Genomic DNA, 14,600 nt, shown 5'->3' with positions numbered 1-14,600 from the left:
TGAATGCTCAGATGTCAGTTTCGTTTTTAAATAAGATTGTTAACCCACGCAAGAGTACAATAGATCTTTCAGGTCGCGGGATAGATTGACTACATAGCAATAAAAAAGTTTTGCCAGTCGCACAGATAACAATTTCTTGCGACTTGTGATGGTGCTCGGACTACACGTTCGACTTAAAGGTAAGTAAAAAGCTTTATGTTCTCTCTGCAATGAAATACTATATGTTACAAATGAAAAGAAACATCTCCTCTAAACTTTTTCTTTGATAGCTGCCCGCAATCAACATGCAAAAAAAAGGCGCTACTTATTTTCAGCAGCATTTTCTATTTATACATCACAATATGCTTAAACGCTTTCCATTTTTTCCTTTTTTTTTTTTCTTTCGTGTTTTTACAATATGTTGTTTTGCGGTTATATCCTGAAGAATGAAAAAATACACATAAAGAGAGATAGACCCTTAATCAAGTGAATGCAAGCTGGAGGTTGGGTTTGGGTGTTTGGGTTTCTTCTTAACTTTCGAATATCACCATTAAACCGAACATAATGAAGGGTTTTTTTTTGTTTTTGTTTTCATTGTAGAGCTCTTTGCGTCCGGGCTGATGATAAATTGAAGTTATTGGTGTATAAAACTAGGTCGTTAGGTGCCTTTGCCGCTTTTGTTACTCATTCTGCATTTGTTGTTTTTACTTGTTCGCCTGGGTTTTTTTATTATTTAAACGTAAGGTAGGCGTTTTGTTTGCACTTAAATAACAACAAAACGCTTTATTAACAACCAAGTGCCATTAGCTAACGTTGCTGCTGTTGCTGCAGCTACTGCTCAATAACATATGTATGTACGCAAAACAAATACACAAACCTATAATAATTTTTTAAAGTTCAGTTTTCAACTAAAAAGTTACTTCACGAATTTTATGAATAACAACTAAGAATATAGTATATACAATCGTAAAGGACTATTTTATACCCATCATCGTCGTCCGAAAAAAAGAACAAAGAACTAAATTTTCATATTCTATAACATTCGATGGGCGCGGTCTATTTTCTTCTATTTTCAGCATAAAAGTGAAAATTTTTATGGTCTACGTCTTGTACTTTATGAGTAACAAGTAAAAATCCCCGCAAGTTTTTGTTTTTTTCGTAGACGTATGGGCATTGTAGGCGCGTTCTTTGAAAAGTTCGGGCCATTTGCAAATTGTTTTGCAAGTTTGTAGGTGATATCTTCATTTTTGCGAACGGAAGAATGTTTACCACAAATGCTACAAAGTTACGCAAGCAGACAGATAGACAGACGAACAGGCTGACTTATTTAGATGCATTCAAGAGTTGAAACTGGCCAAGAATTTGCATGCTTTATAGGGTTTTTGAAGCTTGTTTCTGCGGTTTGTAAACGTAATGAAAAAAGAATTAAATTTTGATACGCTAATATTGGATAGGCGTAATCAATTTTTCCCATTTTCGTGCATAAATACTGCAGTATCGCCCATAGAATATGCGTTCAAAATTTTGTACATTTATTTACTATGGTGTATGAGTAATGAGCAAAAACCCAATTTTTCATCCCCTTTGAAAAAGAGAGCTGTTTCCAGTTTACGTGACGCTGTGGGCGTGTCCTTTGACCGATTTGGCCCATTTTCAATACCAACCAGCGTGCAGGAACTTTCACTGTTCCCGCCAAATTTGAATTCGATAGGTTGATTTTTGCGGCCAGCAGAACACACGTTACACAGACGAACGTGCTTAAATCGATTTAGAATTTGATTCTGATCAATAGAATATATACACTTTGTGGGTTCTCTGATGCTTTCTACTGGACGCTGCACACGATTTGACAAAAAGGACATATCCCTCATGCTTCGGTGAAGGGTAAAATAACGTCAAGGTAAAAGTAGATAAACATTCTGTGTTTTTTCTTTTATGATTTTTTTATCCCATCCCTGAAACATGAGGGGTATATTCAGGTTGTTAAAATGTTGGCAAATACCCAAAAAAAGAACCTTCAGATACCCTACAAAGTTTATACATTTTTGACCAACATTAAATTTTCAGTCGATTTAAGCGTGTTAAATTGTCCATCTGTGTGTCCGTCTCTGTGTTTGCCCGACTACGTTCATCAGTCGAAGAACACGCCTACGGTTCTAAGAACACTTCTCTTTTTCAAAGGGAATAACAATATGGTTTTTTGCTGATTGTCCATAAGCTACCACAGATAAATCTACAAAAACTTGAACGTACGTTGTATGTGGGCGATGCTTTAGCACCCGTAAAAAAATCGAAATATTGGCCACGCCTACCTAATATTATAGTTTATCAAAATTTAATTTTTTTCAACGTGCAGAACCCAGCTTCAAAAAACCCACAAAGCATATAAAGTCTTAGCCAGTTTCAAATTTGGAACGCGCCAAAGCATGTCCGTTCATTCGTCTGTCTATCCGTGCTTTGTAGTATCTATGGCAAACTTTTTCCCGTTAGCGAAAATGTATTTGCAAAGGAATTTGAAAGTAACCTAAACTTTTCAAAGGGCTCGTCTATATGACAGAAGCTTTTATCTTGAAAGTAGAAACGCCAGGCCCACTCCATATTATAGAGCATGAGAATTTAATTCCTTTACGGTTTTTGGATAAAGATGATGGGTATAAAAGATTTGGTCACGATCGAATATAATATTTTACTTGTTTTTATTTGTTGCATTTTCGTTCCTGTGTATTACATACCGTAACATTTCGAAGTAAGTAATTCTATCTTACAAAACAGGTCAGCACTTTGAAGACTATCTAATCAGGAAATAAGTCCATGGATTTTATCAAAAAAGTCGGTTTTAGAGTAGCGTAAGGCTGGCGGTAATACTAAGTTTGTAAAATCATACTACAGCGTTTGTTAAAAATGACAATCCATAGACAAATAAAACACCAATTTTCACATTTGTCACAGGTAGGATGTGAAAAAGAACCTCGATGTTGCAACATAAGCCGATAATGAATCGAGTTTTCGTCTGCCAATCGCTACTGTAATAATATTGAATCAAGGCATTTTTGAAAAGATTGACAAGGAGCCATGGTAAAGTATCCAAAGACACTGCATAAATTATGTCGAAGATTATATTGACACCACGTAAGTTAACACTTTATGTTGGTGAGATTGGAGAAGGATCCGGCGTCAGGTTTAGAACACTCGACCACTCTTTCGGTCTATCTTGCCAATAATCATAACGAGTAAAGCTCGTAATTATAGAGGTAAACGCGTCGTTATCTATGACAGCGACAAGTTGCCATACACAGCTTTAATGATTCGAAAGGGATCTTAGTTCATTTTCCCTTCCACAAAATTTTGGAAGGTCTGGAGTGTTGCTATAAAGATTTTATCCATAAAATTTGTAAGTTTTTTGGTGAAAATAGCATATGTTTTATTTGATAAATTTCTTTTATACAAACCGTATAGGAAAAATGTGTTTTAACTTCGGTGAAAAGATATCACGAACTTTCTTCTTGACGTAATAATACATTGTGCAACTTATGGCGTATATGCTAGTGGTGTATATGCTAGTTGCTCTCTGTTTGTAGCGAATATGTAGTGAGACTTTGTTTTGTTTCTTTTCAAGACAAAGATGGCAAAGATAACTTTTCTCTGAACTTACGAAATTAATTTATGGCTTGCATTAAACAAATCTTCACGCTTCTAAAAGTTTTCGAAACACAATTGTTCCTCGGCATGAATTCGTATTTTTGTATGGTTGGTTGTTTATTTGCAGAAATGGACTACAATTTACGTTTGTTTTGCATTCGGTAATAAAGTACGAAATATTTTTGATCTTAGCTACTGAAAACATTCGCATAAATAATTTTATGGAGTATAAAGCATTGTTACTTAAGAAGGTGGCGCGTTCGTAGTACAGAAGGATGAGTAATTTGTATAACAAAAAGAAAAAAAAATTTGGATGATGGAAATTTTTGAAATGTCTCGATAAAATTCGGTTTAGTAATAGTATCTCAACATTCTAAATTGGAATGAAAATTGGTATGGTTAGGCTTAAGCAATTTGTTGAATCGCATGCCATACAACTATTCCAATGAAAGCTAAATATTTATACTATTAAAAGGTACAATTTTCAATATTTCAATAATTTAACGTAAAAATTAAGTGGATCGAAGTTGAGCCATATAAGTTTATTTTTTGAACTTCATTCCACGTAAGGGTTCCGAGCAATAGTAAGGCGTTCTCATATATTCTGTTGAAAATTGGTTCGCAGTAGAAAAAACAAAAATATTACCTTTAGGGAATTTGGATCACACAGGTTTTTAGGCCCTGCAAGGTATGTATGGATTATCATGAAAAGCAAATCCTTATATAGATAGAAAATCCATCAGTTAAGCTTGCTAAGCTTTGATCACACCATGTGATGTTTTGGATATCCCCTAATATGCGAGCTTTCATGAGAAGTGTGCCTTTGCAAGAAAATAATGCATAATCTTTTATGTATTATTACATATAGAAGGGTATTTAATGCTCGGTATTACCCGAATATGATATCGTTACATCTTTATTAATAGCTCCATAAAGTAATTGAGTTATGAGTCATTTTAGTTTGAAGTAATAAATCGTTTCTCTGAGAAAGAAGGAACAGATTTATTATATATAATTTGCGATTATGACATCAGCGAAAGTTCAGTAACTAACCTAAAGGTGGTAAAAAAACATGACCTTTCTAAGTTAAGGAAAACCACTGAAAGAACCATTGACCATAGGAATCGAGATGGAGTTTTCTCATTCACTACCCCGATCAGGAAGTTTAAGAATTGAACTGTTGAATTATTCCCGCCTTAAAACTCTTCGATGTAACTTATTTACTTAACGCTTACTGTCACTACTACTAATAAAGAATTGATAAAAATAAGGGTCCTTTGCAAAAATTAAAGTAATATATGTAAGTTTAAGATTTCCCTCAGGCAGCCGCTTAGGGCTACTTTTATTTATTATTATTCATCAACGATTTCCCCTCCGTGATTAAATGCAGTCATATCTTAATGTGCACTGACGATGCTAAATTGTTTTCTTCCTTCTCCTTGAAATCGCACTCGTATCAGCTTCAAATTGATTTAAATAAATTGGTTACTCAAACTAGGGAAATTACTAAAAAATGCAAGAAGCTTTTCTTCTCAAGGAGGAACTCATTCAATACTGAGTATCTCATCGATTGGTGGAAAGATAGATTCGTTCGTCGACTTAGGGGTTCTGTTCGAGCAAAGATTTCGTTTCAACTTGTGCATTAAACTCTCTTCAAGTAAAGTTAGGTTGGCGCTAAGTTCCATTAAACGGTGGTCCAAATAGCTTAATTCTGCTTACCTTAAAAAAAGGCTATACATGAGCTTAGTCAGACGAACACTTGAGTACGTCTCTTTCGTGTGGTATCCTTCCTGTAGATGTTACTAATGGAATCCGTTCGAAGGAAATTCTTGCTGTTTGCCCTTAGAAATTTACGTTAGGACCCGCTTGTCTATCTTCCATTCGTCACTTCAGAAAGGTAGATCTATTCTTTGTAAGATAAACTTTATCTTCTTAAAGCCCAGTCAATGTAAATATAATTACGAGCTTTTCAATCCGTTCAGAGTCGTTTGCAGAAATATAAATGAAAAAATGACTTAATCTCGATATCGGACTCTCTTAAATTCTATCGAAATAACTACCCTTAATACGCGCAATTTGTCCATGTTGTATTTAAACCAGCTTTCAATCTTAACCGTCTTACTACCGTCTTACGAAAATTAATTGAATTTGTTTACTATTGCCGGTTGGCAGGTTTTTGCAGATTTGCAACGGATTTGCTTAGGGATTCTGCTGGGATCTTTACTGGCTGCGAGCATGCCTCTGTGCTAGACGTGTGCATGCTTTTTCTATTGTTTTTTTTATTTATATATAAAAGAATTTTATTCTTTTTATACCCATCACCGAAGGATGAGGAGTATATTAATTCTGTCAAAACGTTTGCAAAGCCCAGCAAGAAGCACCAGAGAGCCCTGAACGGCGTCAAATTCGAAATCGATTTCGAGTTGTCCATCTGTCCATCTATGTAATGTCTGTTGTAAGCATTCTACTGGCCACAAAAATGAAGCAAGCATCAAAACTTTCACAAAGCATGCAAATTTTTGACAAGTTTCAGACACGGAATGAAATTAACCATGTCCGTCTGTACGTCCCCGCAACTGTGTGGTTTCTATGGTAAACATTCTCCTGTCCGCAAAAATGAAGATATCGGCTACAAACTTGCAACAGAATTTGAAATTGAGTTTAACTTTTCAAATGGCACGTCTACAACGCCCAAATGCCTACGCGGCAAAAACTTTTATTTGGAAAATAGAAGAAATCAATTGCGCCCCCTGCATATTAAAGAGCATGAGAAATTTACTCCTTTTGCCTTTGTTTGGGATAAACGGTGATAGATATAAAATATTCGGTACCGATCGAATTTAATTTTCTTGCTATGGTCGCAGTCTAATGGGTGTATGGCCAATAAGTGCTACGCCTTCGTTGACTGACCGCTCACGATAAAGCCAAAGGAAACTCTATCGCACTTGATATCTGAATTCGCGATCGCTGACTTGATGGTCGCGATTCTTTCATACTCGGTTACTCAAGCGAATCTTATGGTCTCAGGCAGATGTTTACAAGGTTAACAGTTCCGAAAAGTTAAGGATTTGCGGAAACGGATCCACATTCGCCTCGCGAGCAGGAAGTGCTCTTTGAATATTTCCCTAGAAACAGTTGATTCATTAATTGCTAAACTTTTCGGAAGTTCTTTGCCAGTTTGAGCCAGGCTTTCGCCTAATAAGTCTTGCAATTCATTGCTTTCGAACTTTTTCGGCGATTCTTTGTTATTGCCATCAAAATTACCACTTTTAAACATGTGAAACCAAAACCGACAGTAGGAATATGATGGCGAAACATTACCATAATCTTCTAAAATGGGCTTCGAAACCAGGCTCATTCAAATTAAACAAAAAGAATAAAGAATGTCGAAAATGCAATATTGATCGTTCCATTATTAACGCAGAATAACTCGATAATACTAAATGGAAAACTGTTATTTTATGTAGAGAAAGGTCAAAATCAGCCGTTATGTACGTTGATAATTCACTTTTACCAATAGATGTCGCTGATCAAAATCTAATCGCAGAATTTTTGTTAAGATATGCGATCATATTTCGTCTATTTATATATCTTCACATATCTAGCGCACATATTCATGGTAAGTCGTAATCGACTGTTTGAGATATAATCAAGATTATCCTAATTGACTTATTCTCGTTCTCTCTCTGGGTACGTAAATGAGCAAAACTGCCATCTTTGGAGCTTGGAAAATGCAAGCCAGAATCCATCCAATCGCAACGAGTGAAATGCGTTAAATGGCCGATGTTGGCTGATTATTTCAGGTTTAATTTTGATCCCATGGCTATAGAGAACGTTTCTTTTCGGCCACAAACATAGCGAAATAATGGCTTTATTGCTTGATTGATTTAAAATGATACCTTTTGTTGAAAGACTTTATGGATACATGCTCTAAGGAATATGCACAACGTTTAGTTATAGTTTTAGTTATTTTTCGCAAACAGGTTCGTTGTTTATATAGGATTTAGAAAGGTGCAATAATAATCCAAACTTTTTTTCTTTCACTGAAATACATATGTATATAAATATATATATACAAATATAGACATTTAATCGCAACACCCGCTACAATAAGCTATATTAAAATTCATATGTGAATACGCACAGCGTAGCACATCACATCACATTACAATACATCATAGTATAGCAAAGCGCGGCCACAGTTTAAATTCAACTGAGTTAAGTAATACTATAAACATCGAACAAGAGCGCAACAGTATTCGAAGCAAATCGTTCATGTAAACAACTTCTCACAATATTTAAAGCCTACAATAATATTAACAAGCGACCTTAAGTGCAAGACTTAAACTGTGACATTGCAACGAAGAATATCAATTCAGAACTAAATAACAAAATCGTGAAGTGAACGACATATAATATTTTTAGGCTTAAAGCATTAGCAAACGTAAAAAGTCTAAGTAATTACCAGCAAGTTAAAATATACGATCTACCGCACTAAGATTTGAACTCGCAACCATGCAGTTACGAGTTTTATCGTTTCTGGTATACAATCGTCCCTTCAATTGATTCAGATGACTATGAGGGCTTTTATTAGCAAACCAAGCTAGAAAGTATGCGTAAATGAGAGTTGAAAATATTTAAATAAAACTTTACATAATTTGTGGTATAAGTTTGTGGTATTAAGTTTGTTGGTCGGACGTATGTAACCTGCAGAAGGGCTTTAAGTAGACCCATCTTTCATTCCACCGATTCTATTGTGAAAATGATTTCGATCGATATAAGGTTGTCTGTCCGTCGTAAAGTTTGATGTCTGTCCATGAATACACATGACAATTTCTGGATATTTTAATGAAATTTAATACACTAGTTTGTTTTGGGCCAAGGACGAAAGCTATTGAAAATTACTTGTATCGTATCACTTTTTCGACCGGTCCCCATACAAAACCTTATGTTAATAAATCATTACATGAAACAATAGTGTCATTTTATGAATTTCGCGACAAGAATCGCTTAGTAATAGTACATCGGTATTCTAAACGGGCGCGGAAAAGTTGAATCGGATAGCATAATTTTTTGGATCCCTTGCACTATAATAGTTCCTGCGGAAGCTGAATCTTTATATAGTAAAAAGATCTACTTTTCAATACTTCTTAATGAAAATTCGTTCATAATAAAATTTGATCAAGCAAGTCTGCGTTTTGTATCCAGTCCCATGTAAGGAACCTAATGAAAAATAAGCCTTTATATACCAAAAAGGTCTAATTTTAAATATTTTATAATGAAACTTGATCCTTAGTAAATGATTTATAAGGCAGCACCGCACCATATATAGAAGCATGAAAGGAAGTCCTTTTATGGCGACAAAGCCTAATGTGTGGTTTGTATTGACAGAAGCAACTGGAAATTAATAAAATCTTTGACAAATAGACTACATTTGTTAAATTTGGGACATGGAAATTATGCATTCGCATAAATATAATGTATAATATTTTGGTATATTATTAAAGAAATGAGTAAACGACGTATTAGGTGAAGTAGGATATTTAACGGTCCGGGCAGCACGTGAGCCAGTGTACAATCTAGAAAGCTGGAAAGACTGCATAAGCCATATGTATTCTTACTCTAAGCAAGTAGTTTATCTATCGCAAATCTGCCAACATAAGGCAAACTAAATTGCATGTGAAAGAGTTTAAAGACCCGTCTACTGACTGGACTGATTATGGATATATTAAGAGAAATGGAAATAAAAGCAACCGATTGGACGATTTCTTTTTAGTTGAATTGAGTTGAATATGATTGCAATATGAACTTCACTGTCAACAGATAGATGATTTCTTTTTTTTAATTATTAGAGAATGCATTTCATACCCAGCTAATTTGTAAGGTTTGTCTATACATATATATTTACATGTAGATAAAATTTGCTCTCAGATTAAAACTCTTAAATCTCCTAATAGAGAACACTTTATGCCAAATTTACTGCAGCTGATGTGTAAACTTAACACAGTTTTTTTTTTTTTTAATGATATTTGCTCTCAATCGTTTTCCACTCTCCTTGACAAACAAATTTTTCTTACCATCCTAGAACACTTCAATGAAACTCTGGATTCCTGTTAATGTTTTCATCATATTGTTGTTGTTTTTTTTTTTTTTTGTGATTTTGTTGTTTCTAGAAATTTCGATAATACACACGTATACATAAACCAATACGCTTACTCTCAGATGTTAGCAATTTTTAGACAAATTATTGAGAATAAGAAAAGCTTACTCTCAGATGTCGGCAATTTTTATATAAAAACATGTTCAATTATTGAGAAGTGTAAACAAAAGTCTGGCAACTCTGTCGCGCGGTATAGTCGTATATATTTTGTTTCGGCAATTAATATTTTAATTTTTTGTTGAATTTCGTGGCTATTCTGCCTTATAGTGTGTGAATTTATAATATACTTTGAGAAGAAAGTGAGTGAATTCAAAGTAAGAGAAATATTTTTCCTTGACGCTTTGATTCATTTGATTTTTGCAAACAAAAATTTTGAGCTCTGATATAAATCTCTCCTTTTTTTTTTTTGTTTTCTCTCTTTTTCTCTGTTATTTTTTTTTGCTGTTTGGAGTTTGTATTGCTATTGATCTCTCGTTACAGTGTCAACCTAACAGAGAAGTTTTGCACAAATTGGTTGATAAATTTTTATGTTTTTTTCAGTGATTTGTGTGTCTTTTCTTCATAATCCACAACTGTCTGTTTGACAGGACATGGAGTGTTTATATACACCTTGTCGGGCGAAAACGGGCCTGGAATCTGATCGATTCGTCTCTTGTTGGCTCTGCGAGCGCTTTGGTCATGCAAAGTGTGCCGGTATTCTCGGTCGTGCTGCTGGCGCAGTCGCTGATCCGTCTAAAGACTTAAGATGGTCATGTCCTGACTGTAGGCAGCGGGACATTGACTTTTATAAACTTTTCATGGAGACCCGTTATGGTTTCTCGGAATTGAGTAGAAATCTCGGCTCCTTGTGGGAAAAGTTTGAGCTCATTAAGTCTAGGTTTGATGAGTGTCGCTTTATTGGACACTCATCTTCTACTCGTAGCGTAGCGTGTGGGACGTCACCTCTGGCTTTCTCCAAATCTAATTCGTTGGTAAAAGTTACCGCTCCCTCTAACTCTAAAATGAACAGTAATGTTTCCGATATTGCTGAGTCAGTTGGTAGCAAAACAGTTACAAACAAACCGGCAAGTCCATCGGTTTTAAGCTACGCTGAAGTGGCAAGGGTATCTCCGCCCAGAGCCGCCACTCACTCTAATCAAGCGCCGTCGCCTAAAAGTAATGAAGAGAAAAATAAATCATCCTCTCCTCCTGGCTGTTCGCGTGTGAATGCTGGTCACCAGACTGGGCAAGTCTCACAAGCTTCTGGTACAAGGGCGATAACCCCATCTATATTTTCCCCAACTCGAAACTCTCCTACCGTGAACCCCCCTCCTGTTCCAAATAATGACATTTGCTTGACGGCAGTTCCTCCCAGAAAAGCAATATTTGTGTCAAGACTGGCGCCTGAAACATCGGTGGATAACATAAAAGGTTATCTGGCGACGAAAGTCCCATCAGTCAACTTAAAGCGTGTTAGCATCTTCAAAATGGCTCCTTCTCAAGCTAGGGCAATCTCCTCTTTTAAAATATTAGTTACGACTGAAAACAGTGGTATGTTGTTAAACAAATCACTGTGGCCAGTAGGATCCTTAATTAAGGAATTTATCCCTCGAGATCTTCAAAAAACTAATTGTTTCTTCAGGCCCACTATCTCTCATTTATCAAAATGTTAGGGCCATAAATTCGAAAATTCGTTCCACTTTTCTAAATTCTGTGAGCACGGAATTTTTCTGTTTGGCCTTTACTGAAACTTGGCTAAAACCCGATCTACATTCGTCGGAACTTTTTCATAATTCTTTCCAAGTGTTTAGAAATGATCGAGTAAATCGCATTGGTGGTGGTGTATTAATTGCCATATCTGCGTCAGTCCCGTCCTCGCTGTTTGGTTCCTACTTCAACGTCTGATAGGGCTGTTGTGTTCTTTAGTGAATTGTTTGATCATAATTTGGGTCAATATAATCGTACCCCTAATTGTAATGGTAGACTGCTTGATCTCTGCTTTGCCAATTTTCCCGAGATTTACGTAAATCGTTGTCCACCTTTTAGTTTACCTGAGGATCCCTATCATCCATCAATATGCATTTCCTTTCATCATATTAATGATGGTTTGTTGAAATGCCTTAATGTGGCAACTCAAACATTTTTAAATAATTATTATGATTTTCATAAAATCAATATTGTATTACTAAAACATCGTCTTTCACATCTGACGCTTGATTTCTCAACCGGTAGTATTGAAAGCTTATTGCCATCGTTCTACAATACATTAAATCTAGCTATTGCTGCATCTGTTCCGATCAAGCATAGTCGACCTCGAAGCAGATGTCCCCCGTGGTTTAATAAGACAATTAAATATCACAAGAAGAGAAAAAACTCGCTATTCAAAAAATATTCGAAAAGTGGCTCTACGCTCGACTATTTCGCTTACTCGGTGGCGAGGCATAGATTTAACTCCCTCAACCATCATTATTACTGTAGATACCTTCAGTTCATTAAATCCTCTCTGTTTGCTAATCCTAAATCCTTCTTTAAATTTGTTAACTCTAAAAGAAAAATTTCCACATATCCCTTGCATGCTTCTTTTAATGGCTCTGATTCCTCGGATGATTTTGAAATCTCAAATCTATTTGCTGAGTATTTCCGACGAAACTTTTCGATTGCTAATTTCGATTTATCAGCAAACTACCCATATCCTATAACTAACTCGGTTTCAATACCTAACTTGGTTATTTCGGAAGATGATGTTTTCAAAGGGTTGAGTTCTCTAAAATACAGTTGTTCGCCTGGACCTGATGGAATTCCATCATGTGTACTTAAATCTTGCGCTGTCGAGTTGTGTGGTGTAATCTCAAAGATTTTTAACATGTCCTTGTATTCAGGTGTTTTCCCTTCATGTTGGAAGAGTAGTTTCCTTATCCCTATCCACAAGAATGGAAGTAGACAATTTGTTGAGAACTACAGGGGCATAGCCAAGTTGAGTGTCTTGCCCAAGTTGTTCGAGCGTATTGTGACTCAGCATTTGGCCTTTGCCATTAACTCGTATATTTCTCCGCACCAACACGGCTTTCGGAAAGGGCGATCTACAGTCACCAACTTGTTAGAGTTTACCTGTCATGTTTTCAAGGGTTTTTCTAGTGGCTCTCGCACAGATGTTATTTACACTGATTTAAGCAAAGCATTTGATATGGTTAACCATAGACTACTTATCTTTAAACTCCAAGCCTCTGGTTTCCCACCCTAATTAGTGAAATGGATAAGCTCTTATCTGCACAATAGATCCTTCAGAGTTTTGTTTAACTTCATCACCTCGGATGAATTCCCCGTTACGTCTGGCGTACCTCAAGGAAGTCACTTAGGTCCCATTTTATTTAGTTTATACATTAACGATCTCCCATCGGTGGTTAATTCCAGCCAGATCTTAATGTATGCTGATGATGTGAAACTGTTTTCTTCCTTCTCTATTGAATCGCAATCACATCAGCTTCAAGGTGATTTGGATAAATTTGTTGCATGGTGCTCTTTGAATCTTCTGAAACTAAATCTGAGTAAATGTAAGAAGCTTTCATTCTCAAGAAGAAAGTCATTCATTACTCAGTATTTCATAGATTCGCATAAGTTGGAGGACGTCGATTCGATTACAGATTTAGGCGTTCTATTTGACCATAGGTTACGTTTTAACTCGCATATTGAGCTCTCGATTAGCAAAGCTAGGTCCGCGCTTGGTTTTATAAAAAGGTGGTTCAAAGAGCTTGATGATCCCTACATTACGAAAAGGCTGTACATGTGTTTGGTTAGACCCATACTCGAGTATGCCTCAGTTGTGTGGTCTCCTTCATATAGGTGCTACGTAGATTTGTTTGCCCTTAGAAATTTGGGTTGGGATCCGATTGCCTCTCTTCCTCCGTATGAAAATAGGTTGCTTCTGTTGTCTCTACCGTCTCTTGAGAAACGTAGATTTGTTCTTGGCGTTTCCTTTCTAATTAAAGTAATAAATGGTGCTATTGACTCGCCTTCATTACTTGGTGAAATAAGTTTTAATGTCCCTAACCGCTTCTCTAGTCACTTTATCTTGGTTAAGCTTAATCAGTGTAAATTTAATTATGAGCTGTTCAATCCGCTCAGAGTCGTTTGCAAGAACCTAAATGACGTCTACCACGTATTCTCGTTATCGGACTCTTTAAAGTCCATTAAAGCAACTTTGCTTAATACGTGCGATTTACCTATGTCGTATTTAAACTAGCTTTTATCCTTAAAAAGTCGTTACGTTTCGAAAGTGAATTACTGTCAATTTATTATCGGTTGCCAGGCTTATGCATGTTTGCGATGGCTTAGGGGTTCATTTGCAATTTGGTCCTGTACCGGTTGGAAGTGTGCTCCTATACTAATAGTGTACATGCTTTTTTTTCTTTTTTTTTTTCTTCTTATTTGTTTTATTATGCTTATACTCAATTTTATTGTTAATGAATATTGCATTAAGAGCCAATTGAACTCGACTGTTATTTGTTTAGTTGAGTTTCTAGTATAAGTGGAATAAATAAAATAAATAAAATAAAAAATATATAGGCTTACTCTCAGATGTTGGCAATTTTTATACGCTTACTCTCAGATGCTTCCAAATCCTTAGTCGTTTTTTTAATGCAACAGTTGTTAACAAATACAGTCTGACTTTTTCAATTAAACAGGCGGTTGTTTACAATTACAGACCGACTTTTTGATTTTATACCCATGTGTCTCCAAATTCAACTTAGCCAAGTAAAATTGGCATTCACCAATACATAATTATAATCTCTCTCTATGGGTAGAGCACACTTCTGACAAAAGCGAATATACAACACTCTAGCTG

The 14,600-nt window shown here is 35.8% G+C and overlaps 1 protein-coding gene across 4 annotated transcripts in view; it reads right to left on the bottom strand.

The window, feature by feature from the left end:
- LOC119642253 (protein GDAP2 homolog) overlaps positions 1 to 14,600 on the bottom strand; it is an 88,429-nt gene that overhangs the window by 43,123 nt on the left and 30,706 nt on the right. Inside the window, exon 1 of one of the 4 annotated variants that reach the window (XR_005247991.1) lies at positions 14,424 to 14,429. The exons of the other annotated variants lie outside the window; for them this stretch is intronic. The gene's annotated coding sequence lies outside the window, so the exon portion shown is untranslated. Of the gene's footprint in view, positions 1 to 14,423; positions 14,430 to 14,600 lie in introns of those variants that run through there. 4 annotated transcript variants of the gene reach the window in all.

Source organism: Glossina fuscipes, unplaced genomic scaffold (genome assembly GCF_014805625.2).
Source record: "Glossina fuscipes isolate IAEA_lab_2018 unplaced genomic scaffold, Yale_Gfus_2 221, whole genome shotgun sequence".
Taxonomy (NCBI): Eukaryota; Metazoa; Arthropoda; class Insecta; order Diptera; family Glossinidae; genus Glossina; species Glossina fuscipes.
The sequence above is the reverse complement of the archived record's forward strand: the minus strand, read 5'-3'. Positions and strand labels throughout refer to the sequence as shown.